The sequence below is a fragment of the Tiliqua scincoides genome, chromosome 1 (assembly GCF_035046505.1).
Source record: "Tiliqua scincoides isolate rTilSci1 chromosome 1, rTilSci1.hap2, whole genome shotgun sequence".
Classification (NCBI taxonomy): domain Eukaryota; kingdom Metazoa; phylum Chordata; class Lepidosauria; order Squamata; family Scincidae; genus Tiliqua; species Tiliqua scincoides.
The window spans coordinates 155,440,309-155,453,532 of NC_089821.1; the positions used below are offsets into that span (position 1 = coordinate 155,440,309).

General features: G+C 43.6%; 1 pseudogene; it reads left to right on the forward strand.

The window, feature by feature from the left end:
* The first annotated feature begins 1,664 nt into the window (after positions 1–1,664).
* LOC136637262 (5S ribosomal RNA) lies at positions 1,665–1,781 on the forward strand (annotated as a pseudogene).
* The last annotated feature ends 11,443 nt before the right edge of the window (positions 1,782–13,224 follow it).

The following is a 13,224-nucleotide window of genomic DNA, read 5'->3' on the forward strand; positions in this document are numbered from 1 at the left end:
TGCCTTGCTTTGTGCAAGACCTTTTATAAGCCATGAGCTATTGCAAGACCTTTATTCATTCATATAAATTCCAACTCTAATATATTCATTTATGTAAATTTATGTACATTTATTCAAATTTGAAATGTAAAATTTTTTTTTTCCTGGCCTTCATTATAGTGTCAGAGAGATGATCTGGCCCTCCTGCCAAAAAGTTTGGACACCCCTGGTTTACAGAAAGCCAATCCATGCACTACTCTGTGTGTGTCGCTGATAATGAGACAACTGCCATAGCAATTATGATGTCAGACGTGGTTGTCCTAGTCAACTCAAATATCAAATATACTGTAATGCTGGTTTTATTACAGGAGGGCTGGAATTGGACACTGTTTCTGCATTGAAATAGTGATCAATCAGAAAGCAAGGGTCTGTTCTTTCCTCCTACCTGTAGATGTGTGTGCTATCTTCCTGGGCTCAGGTATTTGTTTCCAAATGGTGAAACCGAAGATGACAACCAATGGCTTTCACAATACTGGGCATATAGGTGGAAAGATACAAAGACTGGAACAATGAATACGCTCAGTTTGTATTTCCAACTAACTGGCTAGCTCCCACCACTGAAGAGCACTGATATAGGCATGTATATTTATATGAAGCTTCATTTAAGACCCCTAATTTTCTAGAGTACTTGGCCCCTGTCCTTTAAATTTCTTGTCTCTGAGCACATATAAGTTGATGAGTGGGAGAAAATGTGAAAAGAGAGACCATTATCCACCACTGACATTCATAAAGAGAGAGAGAGAAAAAAATTCAGAGCCCAATTATGTTCATATTACTTCACTTCTGGATGCTTTTCTCGGCCTGGGAAGCTCCAGCATTAGGGAATATTCCTTTCCTAAGGGTGGTGATAAATCTGAAATCAACAACTCTTAGTGTGATTGGAAAGTTGCTATTTTTTATATGTTATAAGGGGTGTCTTGTCCAAGATTCAATCAGGCTACAAACCAAAACATTCCAAGCAGACGGTTCTCATGGCTTTTTCATAAAGAATAAGCGAGATGGGAATGGGCTGGGAGGGAGAATATTTCTCCAACGTCTCTAAGGAACTTTGCTGACTGAATGTTGATATGTGATGCTACTGCCTTAGTTAAGACCTGCCTTATTTCTCTGTGTCCATGCTCTGCATTGCTTTCACACATTTAGATGTTATACATATATCACATCACCCACCACCTCCTGAATCAGCAGTGTTGAGGAGCTTCCTGGCTCCTGGGGCCAGGGGACACTGTGACATGGAAGCATCACTCCACATGCATTGTCCCTCCCTGCACTGGGCATATCCCCACATCTGGAATGGCTCCATTTGGCAGCCATGCAGACCTAAGGGAGGGCAGGTCAGTCCAATTTAAGGCGCTTGCCGCTTCCAGTGATGAGCGCTGCATCCCCCCCCCCCCCACATGATGAGACCAGGAAACACAGAGAGCACTTGGGGGGGGAGTGCATCGCCCCGTTGCCCACTACATGCCACTGCCTCCTGACACCTACTGCAGCCTGGCAGTAGGGTCTGGGGCTTCCCTGCCCACCCCCTTCGCCTGCTACTCTCCTGAATGGCTCTGATTTGGAGCCAAACAGAGGTGCAGGCAGGCAGAAGGGTTCTTCAATGCTCTGCTTGCCGCTCTAAACATTCAGGCAGCCATTACCCTGCACATGCCTGATCTCATCTGATCTCAGAAGCTAAGCAGGGTCAGGCCTGGTTAGTACTTGGATGGGAGACCGCCTGGGAATACCGGGTGCTGTAGGCTTATACCATAGTCTTTCGAGACTGAAGGTTGCCAACCAACAGCACTTTAATCCCCCCAGTGCAGAGCCTAGCAAACCTCCAGATATCTGAGGAGGGCGGGCCACTCCTTTTGCCCCAGCCATGCTATGCCACCAATCCTAGATGAAAATCCAAGTTTTGTCAATCCAATCCTATCCCCCACCAGCCCAGAGCATACAGCGCCATTGATGGAGCGCGACTTGCATGCTATGGGCTGGAGGGGACCAGATAGCCCAGGAGGGGTAAGTAAAGAACATTTGAACTTACGTTACTGTCTCCAATAGTCTCCAGTGGGTCTCATCAGACCTGTGCTAGTTGTTTAGCTGGCATAATTTTGAGGAGACTCAGGTTGCGGTTTCAGGCCAGGAAGGGGGTAAAGCATGTGACATGTGCTGCTGCTGCAGAGATCCTGCTGCTCCCAGCCCAGCCCAGCCCATTCCCCGATCCATCTCTGTTGCTGACTTATCAGTAACAATGGGGATTCTGCAGGTCACTGTCACTCACATGCAGCCTCCAGCTCTTTGTGCTGGTGGCAGCCATGTGCAGAGCAATGGAATGCTTCCTGTGCCAGTGGCCCAGAACTGATGGTGAAGGATCATGAAATCTACCAGTGTAAGACCAGGATAGGACTGGGTCCTGCGATTGTTAAGTGATGCCCTCAGCTGGCACACACACACACTGATCGGTCTTTGTTACTGTCAGATTTTCATTTGTTCTCTGAATAACAAAATGAAGATGTTCACTTTACAGGCATGCCCCCTTATCCACAAGGGTTTCATTCTAAACCCCTGTGGATACCTGAAACCACAGGTAGGGGTGAATGCCCATCCCTGTGGTCCTGGGGTCCCCACTGGAGGTGAAGGGAGATCTGTTCTCCTTTCTTCTGGAGGGACCTCTGAGCTCAGCAGAGGCCAGGGATGGATAGACATCCTTCCCTGGCCTCTGTCAAGCTCAGACTGAGAGTCTCCACCCTCCTTGACTCAAGTCACCCATGAGTCATAACAAGCAGCCATCACAGCTCACCCAGAGCAGTTTTTTGAATCATTTTGACTTGAGTCCAAGTCTTTTGAAAAACAAGTCTAGTCATGGAAGCAGGGAAAGCAAGCAAGCAAGCACACACAAAACAGTCGCAAGTACACATAAAAGCAAGTCTTGACTCAAGTTTATTCAAGTTTTTTCATTTTTGGGGGAAAACCCCCAAGTCTTGAGTCAGTCACCAAGTTTTTGACACACGTGCCTTGAGTCATCCAAGTAATGACCCATCCCTGGAATTCAATCCCCAATATGAATAATGCAGATAATAGACATTTATTCATCATGGTCTCTGTGCGGGCACATGTGTGGGCGCATGCAATGGAGTTCTGCACATGCACAGAGCCGACCTTGAAAGTTTCCAGAGTTTTGTTGAGTGTTCTGCCCCTGCTTTAATGGAGGAAAACCTATGCACTCCGAGAGCATTTATTATGGGAATTCCTCAGCACCTTTCAGCTGTAGCTGAAGAGGCATTAAAAGAAGTGCTTCCCTTTTACTTCAACCCTCAATAGGAGGATTGGTTCTTCTCCGTTTAACCATCTGAAGTCGAGTTCTCGCATAGTGGAGCATGTCTTAGCCAAGAAGAAGAAAATCCATTTGGCTCCCACAGATTCTGATGGTAGGAAGCTGGATGCAATGCCAAGGAAGTTTTATACCACAGTCGCCATGAACATAAAGATTGCCAGTTTTCTTTCTTGCATGGCAAGTTACCAATACACTCTGTGGGAGAGAGCATCTCCGTTCTGGAACAAGCTATTGGAGGATGATTGTAAAATTGTCAACATCTTCCAGTCTGAGGCATCCAAGGTGGCCAAACATCTGTGAAACATCTGGTTGACTGCTTATCTAATGCTGGGTCCACAGCACCTTGGGGCATGTGTGACTACATTCTGTTTCTCTTCTTCCAAATACCACATTGTGTACCTGCCTTTTGATGATGGGGAGGGCCTGTTCAGCACTTCCGCTAATGGCTCAGTGGAAAGAAGACCAAGTTGATGGCAAAAATGTTAGGCTCTTTTTCTGCTATCCTGCAAAGACAAAACTGAGATAAGGTCAACAACATTTGCTATTGACTAGGCCTTATTCTGACACTCCATATCACAGGTACATCAGGTCAGTAAAGGGGAAAACCACAATCATCTACATCTAAACACAGACAAGTTCTGAAGAATTCCAGGAAAAACTAGGGAAGTCTTTGACTTTGGGCACAATCCTAACCAGGTCTGCTCAGAAGTAAGTCCTATTTTGTTCAATGGGGCTTAGTCTCAGGAAAGTGTGGTTAGGATTGCAGCCTTAGTTCCTCTGTAGTCCCTTCACAATGTTTACAGCATTAACAGCAATACTCCTTCACCAGCTTGTGATGTCCACAATGCTGACATTCATATAACATCATGAGTTTCTGATATTCACAATATTGATATCATGACACCAACACCATCCACCAAAGTTTATAACACAATAGTTGATTCAAATATAACATAGCTGAATGGCAACAACATTGGCATACTTTTGGAATAATTAAGAGGGTATCTAAAGATTTTGTAGATTCTTGGAATTTCATCACATCAGACAGCAGTTGGCTACCATAGGTTTTGGTTATGCCATAAATTAACATGCTGCCAACCACTGGGCACATTCCACCATCCCTCAACCATCCCACCCTCTACTCGGTTTAGTAGAAGCTCCTTGCAGCTCCCTTGAAATCAGTGGAGCTTGGACAAGGCAACTAAGGAAAGCTCACCAGCTTTTCTTCTTACCACTTCTGAAGGATCATGTAGTACAGATTCCAAGGGACAGTACAACTGCCATATATGCCATAAACAAAGTGGGTGCAATGTCATCAAAAACCCTTTGCTCCTTGGTGTGGACAGTTTGGGGCGGGTGCATTCCACATTGCATCACCTGTACTGCTATTTATCTAGCTGGGTATCCAACAGATTCGCAGACTCCCTTGGCAGAGTGGAAGGCAGAGTGGTTACCTACGAATGGACCCTCAACTTTGATGTCTTCCATTCCACAATTCCTCGCTAGAGTGCCCTGCAGTGGACCTATTTGCTATGAGTCATAGCACAAAGTGGTGGGAGTTCTGCAGTTGTGCCAGAAACAGTTCCCACTCCACAGGGGACACAAGTCTAACCCCAAGGAAAGAGGTCCATGTTTTATGCATTGCCCCCCCTTCCTGCTAATCACCAAGGATGTGTATGTTTAATACTGACTGCGTCTTGATAATACTGTGGTAGCTGAGGCAAATCTGCTTGGTACTTCTGTTGACGGTAGCAAAAGGGAAGTTCCTTTACCTGTCCTGTCACCTGACTCTCCTGTCTCAGAACTGAATACTGTACCATGACCTTGAACCACAGAAGCTGATGGTATGGAGAACAAACCTTAGTCAGTATAAAGGGGGAGCTAAAAGTCCATTCAAGGAGATTCTTGACCTGCCAGACTTAGGGCCCAATCCTATCCAACTTTCCAGCACTGGTGCAACTGCAATGCAGCCCTGAGATAAGGGAACAAATGTTCCCATACTTTGAGGAGGCCTCTGTGAACAGCCTCCTCACTACAGGATGCAGTGCACGCCCCATTGTCATGGCTGCAACGGCACTGAAAAACTGGATAGGATTGGGCCCTTAACTGGCAAAGTGAAAATGCTTCTGTGCCTACATGCGATCTAACAGCTTTCGGCCAAGGGATGCCTCTGTCCTGGATATTCCACACTACAGTATCCACCATAAGTCTGATGATGATTGGCAACCTTCAGTCTCGAAAGACTATGGTATAAGCCTACAGCACCTGGTATTCCCAGGCGGTCTCCCATCCAAGTACTAACCAGGCCTGACCCTGCTTAGCTTCCAAGATCAGACAAGATTGGGGCTTGGCTAACTCTTCTGTGAGGGTTCACTTTACTACTGTCTCTGCCTTCCATCCAGCATTAGACAATGCTGCATCTGTTTTCTCACACCCTCTGGTTAGAAGTGGGTGTTTACACGTGGGTGGGTTTGAGGTTGACAGGAATGCAGTAAAATAGAAAAACAGGGTTACTGTTAGGAAACTACATTCAGACATCAAAGGGGAAAAAAGTAGTTCAAACTCTGGTTGCAAAACAACAAAATCATTTGTCCCAGGATGGTAAATGGGACACATGTGCTTTAGGCTGTAATCCTATACATGATTATCTGGGAACTGGTCTCATTTAACTCAATGGGACATACTTCTGAGTAGACATGTCTAGAATTGCGCTGTTAGCATCTTGATTTTTAGGAGTGAAAAGTAAAATCTCCAAATTTGTTCTGAGTTTTGAAGGCAGGTAGCAAGTTGCTATTGCTCTGCCCCCAAAGTACATCTTCTCACAGTGGAAAAAAAGAAGCATGGACAAAAAAGTTTAATAGTAACTCCCAATTGTCCTTTCATCTGCTTATCCTGGGTACAAGCCCCATTCTTTGTTTGGGATAGCCTTTATGATGCACAAAAGGATGCCCATTCCCTTTCAGATGTGAACCAATCAGTATCTTAGACAAGGATAGGCAAATCCAGCGTGTGACCAGAGTCATGAGTGTCTGTTCCCTGCAACTCAACATGAAAATGAGTCTAATGGGCAGACTTTCAGAGTCGTCCAGACTGTTCTGGTGACTCAAAAAGACTCAAACCATGAAACTTTCCCTTTAGAAAGCCAGCCATGGCTCTATGGAAAAAACAGAGCTGCTTCGGGGGTGTGTGTGCGTGTCAGAGTTCCCTTTAAGCACTCCCCTGATGTTCCATCTGTAAACAAGGCGGGAGGTGGTGGGATGGACTGCGTGAGAGCAGAAACAGAAGCAGCAAGAGGGAGGATGGTCATATACAGGAGCTGGGAGGCTTACCAGTATGACCCAATCCCTTGCAGCTCTACTCAGTTGGAGTCCCATTTGCGCTTGTCATTCAATGAGGCTTCCTCCTCCCAAGTAACAATGGAGCCCGCAGGAGCCATGAGGTTGGAAAGCGTGATTGCTATGAACCGCCTTGCCCTATCTTGCCTGCCTCCTTCCCCCCCCCCCCGAGCTTCGCCAGCCAATTCTAAGGCAAGAGCCCCCTTGGGCTTCTCCTTCTGCCCTCCCTCATCCAAAGAAAACATAAGACTGTCCACCGTGATCATCCAATGATCATCGGTTCCTTCAAAGATGGACAAGAGAGCCCGCTCCCCCCTTCCACCTCCTTCCCTCCCTCCCTCCCCCAGCTCCTGCTCGATGCAAAATATTAACCCTTCCTTGTCTCCTGGCTGGAACTTCCCTGCTGCTCACCTGGTCTGACTGATGACCCCACAGGGTCTTTCATGCCACAAAAAAAGTAAGCAAGCACATCCAATACAGACAGACCCAAGTCTGCATGCATGGGGAATCAGTGCTGAGTCAAGTGGCCTCACACTCGAGTCAGTGCCGGAGTCATGGACATACCTGATGCAATTGTACATGAGTCGGCAAAAAACATGTTTTTGCAACTCAGACTTGAGTCACCTGACTCGAGTTCCTATCTCTGATCTTAGAGGTAGGGATTGTGATAAGCCACTCATTAAGTCAATGCTAATGATAGATCTCCATTCCCCCCTTGAAATGAGGATGCACTCTTAAAAGTGTGGAATTTCACAGAGGTTTGTCAGCGGAGCCCTTTATTATTATTATTATTATTATTATTATTATTATTATTATTATTATTATTATTATTATTATACTTTATTTTTACCCCGCCTTTCTCCCCGAAGGGACTCAGGGCAGCATTTTCTGGACAATAATAGCATTGCCACAGTTATCCAGGTTTTGGACATGCCCAGGTTAGACTATGTAATGCCTTATACATGCAGCTGCCCTTGAAGACAGCCTGCAAACTACAATCTGGTATACAGAGGCTAGGTTGCTAACTAGGACTAGGCATCTTGTTGATGCTAAAAGCCCTAGACCGACTCCTGTCCATTTCTGGGCACAGTCAAAAGTGCTGGTACTTTTATTTAAAGCCCAACATAGCTTGGGAACAGGGTATCCCACATTGTGGGTCCAATCCTATCCAACTGTCCAGCCCTGATGCAACCTCATTGCAGCCCCGAGGTAAGGGAACAAACATGCCCTTACCTTGAGGAGGCTTTCACGACTGTTCCCCCCCCCCCACTGCAAGATGCAGTGCATGCCCTGATGCCATGGCTGTATCAGTGCTGGAAAGTTGGCTAGGATAGGACCCTGTACCACATTTTTATAGGCGGTTTTAATGTTCTGTTTAGCAAAACTCCCTTGAAATACTGGTCAAGGGAGATATAAAAATCTTTCTATAAATATAGTGGCTACTTGGTGCTCCTTACTGGTTAGTTTGATACAAATGAGGAAATTCCTTCTGAGAGCACAAAGTGTCAATTTGGGTTGCACCTCCCCTGTGCATTTCAAAGATATTTTAGTGATGCATTTCTATCAGGCAGAAACTGTTCAGATTAGGAATGTGGTCCTGTGGAACATACGTGATGATGAAGTTGAAATTAGTTTTTTTTAGTGATTAGATATTGATGTTGAGTGAGGCAAATATTGGAATAGTTGGGTAGTGTAGGGGGGCCCAATCCCTTCCAATTTTCCTGTGCTGGTGCAGCCGTGCCAATGGGGTGTGTGCTGCATCCTGTGGCAGGGAGGCAGTCACAGAGGCCTCTTCAAGGGGCTCGTTGTGGTTACACCGGTATTGGAAAGTTGGATAGGATTGGGTCCTGAGAGTCTTGCTTATGAATCACAACTTTCTTGGTTCATATCTCAGCTCTGCCATAAACTTACTTTGTTGATACTTCACTAATGGTCCAATCCTATCCAGTGATGGCCTGCATAGTACAAAGATTCTGACACAGCACCTGCTGCATCCTGTGGGCTGGCTGGGAGAGTTAAGTAAAGGAAATGTGTACTTACCTCTTCTGCCGTGCCCTGGTCTCCTATGGGCCTACTTAGATCTATTACAGCTCTTTTCCTGGAGTAGATCTGTTAAGGGAAGGGGGTGTGCCATGCCAGAATGGGAGCTCAAGATCTCGTAGATGTTGCTGCTGTCAAGATCTGCCCCCGATCTGCTCTGGCCAAGCCCAATCCCTGCCCCAATCAACCCCAGTCCCCCCAACCATGCTAGCACTGACGGTCTGTCTTCATGGTGGCGCTGCTTGTGTGTGGTCTCCTTGCCTTTGCACTGGTGGCCACGCTCCACAGACTGTCAGAGAAGCCGTGATGGAGGACCACAGGATACACTGGCAAACTTTGCAGTCAACTAGTATCCTGTGGATAGGATTGGGCTCTTGCCTGCTTAATTTACAGGGTTGTTTGAGCACACTCAGAAAAAAATAACATCAATATAATATGTGAGCACACTCAGAAAGTGCTATACAAATAGTACGTATTGTTATATTACATATGTTAAAATAAATCATATATGTGTTGATTATTTACAATTAGAAGTCATACAAAATACATAATAATACACAAAAACTGCATACACACGATATATAAATATAAAAATACAGTTTTTGTATTTATTTATATATAAAGACAGGATATCAGCATGAAAATTCTACAATTCCCAGAGATATAATCAAAAAACTAGGAGGACAAAATATTCCATGTTACAATTTGAACTATATTGTCTCTGAACATTCAAATGTCCTCAAAGGAGACCTTAGGCATTTCTCTCTTTGCCAGCACACTTAGAAAAAAAGGCAGTTTATTTATCGCCATGCTTAAAGCTTCAGACTTATTGTTAAGTCCTGTATTAGCTAAAGAATTCCACATTCGTTTCCAGTCCTGATTCTAAACAATCCTGGCTGCCAACAAATGATTCCCTAATTACTTCTGATGCTTAGGCTCAAACTACACAAGGCGATGATCTATTGTAAATTCAGGTCTACCCCAATCCCATGAGGGGCAGTGCCATTTTTAGGAACAAACAAGGGTGTGTGGGCAAGGGGAGCTGAATGAAGTCACTCTGAAGCCAATCAGAGGGAGGGCAATCTTGTCCTCCCTACTTCTGGGAGAAAGAAATGGTGATGTCCAGATGTCCCTCCTGACTTTGCCAAATTTTGTCTCTTCCTGAAAATCCCAAAAATGACCCCCTAAATATATATCCTGTGAATGGGGCAGCAAATGGGGAAGAAATTTTGTCTCTGCCTAGCAGTGATTCAGATTTTCAGACGGAGTGAGAATAAATGGAGTAGAGAGACACAGAAGAGAAAACATTTTAGGAACCAAGGAAAGCAAGCAAAGAAGGTCAGCTGACATTCAGCTGCTATAGGATTTCATCATGCACTGTCATAGGTACAAACAGAAGCTAGAGGATAACAAAATATTCTGTCTGTTTTTCACTGACCCACAGGATATTTTCAATCTTGATTTATTTTTTTCCGCAAGTTAAAATTAATAAATCCCTCTGCAGCTTTTCTTCCAGAATGGCAAAGATACAGTTATGCATACCTTTTGCCTCTCAGGAAGAAAGCAACCAAGCAATAGTCAGTGAGGAACAGGATTTTTGAGCTGACAAATTATTCGAAGGAAAAGGTTAAACATGTGGGCATCACAAATTCAGCGTTTAATAACCACAGTGTCTGCAGACATTCATGAGAGCTCATGAGAAAGCTTGTGTTTAACGTTGGGAGTCAAATATGATAGCGGAAGGCTTTTTTTGTTTTGCAAATGATTGGAAAACGCACAGAGCGCTTGTAAAACAAGTTTGTGTTTATGTGTATTTTTTGCCAGAAGAAGTCCGTCACCAGAGAGCTGTTCTTCTGAAAAACCGGATGGTGGGGGTTGTGTAATGAGGTTTGGGAATGGGGATAAAATAACCCACAGTGACATTTGTCCAGTCAGAACTACCAATAATCTGTCCCAACGTAAAATAAAAGCTTCTGATTTCTTTTTGGAACCTTGTTTTTTATATCTGACTTTCTCCGAAACATATGTTTGTAGCTGCACATGTGTTTTCTACTGCAACTTTTAGCCTAACTTTGTTACTTTCTTTTCCCTTCCCAAGACAGTAAAGTATATTTTCTTCACCAAGGACTTGTATGCTTCTGCAAGCAGCCTTATGTGAAAAGTCCTAAAAGTAAGCAATTACCAATTCCCTACTGCTGTGTAATCCTTCAACACTTGCTTTCACCCCACCCAACTTGCACTCAAATGCTATAATTAACTCTGGAATTGCAGAAGCCGCTATTGTAGGTTAGACAGTTTTCTTCCTCTTTCATGGACAACTCCCGTGAACGTCAGCTGGGAACAAATAAACAGGCAAGAATCCCACCTCAGTTATGACCCGTGACGTGTAAACCGAAATTGCACTACCCATGGAAAACAAAAACTAAAAAAAAAAAAATTTCCAATCAGCTAAGGTAAAAAATATTTCAGGAAGCCAAAATAGAAAAGACTTCATATATTAAAAATGTTTTCTGTTTTCAACAACCTTACTTTAGTAATTTTTTAATGGATATGCAGTTAATGTTATGTATTGCTGGAAACAACCATTTTAATTCATTTAGTGGCCCCCTGAAAATTTTTAATTTGGATGATTTAGTACATATACATTTCTTTGGGCCCTGTTCTACTACAGATAAAGCCGCAATGCAGCCATCATTGCAAAAGCTAATTATCATTAAAAAGACTAATCATCAGGAGGTATGTGTGAAATCTGCACTGGCTCCCACAGTAATGTCAGAACAAGGGGAGGTCACCTGGAACAGCATGGGCAGTGGAATATATGAAGTGACCTCATCCTTGCCCACAGTCACATTTCACTTAGTTGTCCTGTTACAGGAATAAGATTGGGAGGAAGAGTGAGTAGCAACCTTGACATCCCTGTTATACAAGAATGAGTTCTGAGTCTTAAGGATACAATATTGATCACCAATCCCCATTTTCTTTTTTCCACAGAGAAACATTCATTCAATCTTTCTTGTTGGCACTTGCTACTCAGGCAATTAGGTTAAGGGGTAAGAGAGTCAGAAAAGCCTATTTTATAAAAAACGACTTTGTCATAATGCCTCTCTAAGCATATGTTCATGTAAGACCTCATCACAGAGTTGTGCTTTACTTCTTTGCTGTCTTGTTATTTTAATAGCTATTATTTCAGCAACATCTGTAATAAAATTATTTTCACTTGCTAGCTGTAAAACTTTTTAAACAAGCTGGAGTCTGTGCCATTTATAAAGTGATTTGAATATCCCAAAGAGATCCTGGATGTTACTTTTCTTAAATAAATATATTACTTTGGTGCCAAATTGCACATAACAGCTGCAGTCACTGTAAAATCCTATAAATGTGCTGGCTGGCTATACAAGGATAAATATGAAATTTCAGTTCAAGTGGAAAACAAGGCCCTAGGTAGGGGATTTCTGTTGAAAAACTGCAGGTAACAGTTTGGAATGTATGTTTCAGCCTTGGGTCCTGTATTGGGTGATTGTGGAAGGTGGGTGGGAAACCTTGTATGCAAGATCCTGTCTAGATTCTGTCTAGAGAACTTTCTTAAGAAGAAAAAAATGATCTTGCTTTAGTTCCTTCTTCCTCCTTAAGTATGATGTTAGAAAAATAAAACACTGTTGGATTTCAGATCTAAAATTCCCCTGAACTCAGCTCTGAACCAGCATTGTAAGAGATAAGACAGAGAAAACGTGGAGCCAAGAATCCATAAGCCTACAGCTTAGAGATATTGTGTGAAAGGAAGACATATTATGTAAGGCTCTTGAGTTATACTTTTTTATTTCTATATTTAATAGTAAAAATATAGCTTCTCTTTGGAAGCTGTTTCTAACAGAGATTAGAAACCAGATGAAAAGTGCAATCAAACTTGCCTGTATATGACCCACCCAATAAATACACAAGACAAGGTACTTAGAATAAAAGAGAACCATGATTTATTGAAAGAATATGTATAGCCAATTCAATCATATCTCGCAGTGGGTTCTAACTCTCATACATTCCCCCTGTAGTCCAGGTTTCTGATATGGAAGAGGTTGTCAGCCACTGCCTTCCCCCCTTTTGGAGTGATCTCACCCTTACTCCATGCTCTATATTGTCTCAACATCAACCCCTGAGAAGGGGATCAAGGAAGCAGGACTGTGGAGGGGCAGCAACAAATCCCACAGCTCCTCTCCAAACACTGAATCAGCCAATCACCTGTGTCAATTTCCCTGCCTTGCCTTGTACAATGTGGGGATAAGGTGAGAACACTCCCACCCAAAAGATAGGAGGAGGATTAATATTCCAACCATTTCAAGAATGGCATGTTTTGGCAATTTTGCCTTTTTTAGCCAGTGTGTTAACCACCAATTCTGCTCTCATCAAGGTACTTCTGTCACATGTCATTGTGGCTAAGGTTTCAGTGTCCAGTACTCCACATGTTAATGACCACAGAGCAGTGCTCTTACATAAAAAAAA